The sequence below is a fragment of the Hoplias malabaricus genome, chromosome 2 (genome assembly GCF_029633855.1).
Source record: "Hoplias malabaricus isolate fHopMal1 chromosome 2, fHopMal1.hap1, whole genome shotgun sequence".
NCBI lineage: Eukaryota > Metazoa > Chordata > Actinopteri > Characiformes > Erythrinidae > Hoplias > Hoplias malabaricus.
In genome coordinates this window covers 5262853-5265352 of record NC_089801.1, presented here as the reverse complement: position 1 = coordinate 5265352, position 2500 = coordinate 5262853, and positions in this window count along the sequence as shown.

Below are 2500 nucleotides of genomic sequence, written 5' to 3'. Positions count from 1 at the left end.
CTTCTCTTCTCTCTTCTCCTCTCTATTCTTCTCTTCTCCTCTCTATTCTTCTCTTCTCAGTTCTTCTTTTCTCCTCTCTATTCTTCTCTTCTCCTCTCAGTTCTTCTCTTCTCCTCTCTATTCTTCTCTTCTCTTCTCTCTTCTCTTCTCAGTTCTTCTCTTCTCCTCTCAGTTCTTCTCTTCTCCTCTCAGTTCTTCTCTTCTCCTCTCTTCTCTTCTCTTCTCTATTCTTCTCTTCCTCCTCTCTATTCTTCTCTTCTCTTTTCTTCTCTTCTCAGTTCTTCTCTTCTCCTCTCAGTTCTTCTCTTCTCCTCTCTTCTCTTCTCTTCTCTTCTCCTCTCAGTTCTTCTCTTCTCCTCTCCTCTCTTCTCTTCTCTTCTCTTCTCCTCTCTGTTCTTCTAATCTCTTCTCTATTATTTTCTCATCTTCTCCTATTATATTCTCTCTTCTCTTATTTTCACCTCTTCTCTTCACTTCACTTCTCTTCTTTTCTCTTCTCTCCTCTTCTCTCCTCTCTATTCTTCTCATCTCTATTCTTTTCTCATCTTCTCCTCTTATATTCTCTCTTCTTTTCTCTTCTTTTCACCTCTCTTCTCTTCTCATATATTCTCTTCTCTTTTCTTCTCTATTATTTCTCATCTTCTCCTCATATTCTCCATTCTCTTCTCATATATTCTCTTCTCTTATTTTCACCTCTTCTCTTCTTCCCCTCCTCCTCTTTTTGTTTTCTTCTTCTTTGTTTTCTTCTTTCCTGTTCCTTTCACTTCTCCCTCTTTCCCTCGTTCATTTTTTCATTTTCTTGTGTTTCTCTTCTTAGTTTTTCTTCTCCTCTGTTTTATCTCTGTGCATATTCTCCTCTTTCTTCACCACTCACCTTCTTCCCTCTTCTTCCCACTCTCCATTTTCTCTTTGACTCTCTCCTCATTTCTCCTCCTGTCTTCTTGTCTTTTTTTATCCGTTCTCTTGTTAATGGATTAATGAGCAGGTTGAAAGGGTTAATGAGGAGGTGAGTGTATGCCGCGCTGCTGTAAAAGACTAACACTAAATACAGCAGCACTTTCTGCTTCATTAATTACACAAGACATAACTGTAACTGGGATTAATACTATATGATTAACAAAGACACCTGAAAGGAACACACACACACACACACACACATACACACACATTTCCCTCAGCAAGAATTCTGGCTAAACCTATTTAAATTATGTTCACCCCTGATCTGTGAATCTTTCGTACGATTGTGTGCAGTTGAACTCAAGCTCCGCCCACCAACGCCTCATTTACATATAATTTACATGAAGTACTCCCTCATTAATGCAGATGTTGGGTCATGATCCTCTGAAACATAGAGTTAAGAGGCTCCTGAGCCAATGTCTGTACTCATAGGTGGAGTTTGAGGTGGAGCAGTGAGTGCATTGCGCCCCCTACTGACCAAACAGTATAGAATTAAACTGAGGCTGGAACTGAGTAGAGAAATAAACAGTGATTCAGTCGTTTCAGGAAGTGTGTAGTGCCCTACAGAGGGAGGATGGAGGGAAGGAGGGGACATGGTGTTTTGGTGTCTCTCTGTATGAGGTACTATGGCCCCCTACTCGACTGGCTGTGATAATGCCTTTTCGTGTTCGTCTGGACGGGGATATTCTGGATCCGTGTGGACGGGGCCTTAATGGAGGCCCGGGTTCTGGTTTGAGAGGCGACGCATGTTTCCTAACATTTGCACAAAGCAATGTTCCGGTCCGAGCCGCGTTCCCAGCAGGAGGGGGGCTACGGAGTTAGACATGAGAGAAATAAATGAATGAGAGGAAGTTGAGCAGTGGTCTTAAAGACACGCTCGCCTTGCCCGGATGCTCGTTGCCATGGCAACCTCAGGACCTGTCAGTCCGCTCTCCCTTCAGGCTGTCCAAACATTTGGGGAGGAAAACACCAATTTACAGAGCCATGGCAGGGATCTGTCTGGCTGCCTGGCTGCGTCTGTTCAGACCGGGTTACGGCCCGCTGAGAGAGACACACGGACTGCGCTGGTCTCCCCTCACGTCTCTCCTGGAAAATCAGGGTGATCTCTCAACAATGGACACTCCTCATATAACAGCTCCTGCTCGGGGCCACTACAATGTCCCCAAAGTCACTGGTTCGATTCCCCGGACTGGTAGGAAAACGGGGAGGGGTTAATGGATAGTCTGAATGAAGAGTCATTTAAATATGAGAGAGAGAGAGAGAGAGAGAGAGAGAGAGAGATTCACTTTGAGTAGGAAAGCTATAACATACACATATGAATTGTTTCGTGAACTGTGTTCATCATCGGTGCACAGTGGTTAATAAACACACACACACACACACACACACACACACACACATGCAGGGGCAGTTGGGGGTTAGGTGTCTTGCTGAAGGTCATTTCAGCTGTGGATGTTGAGGGAGGAGACAGCTCTGTCTTTTCTTTCTTTTTCTTTTTGTTTGATTGTTTTTTGCTTCTTTTTTTCAATCTGATAGAGTGTGT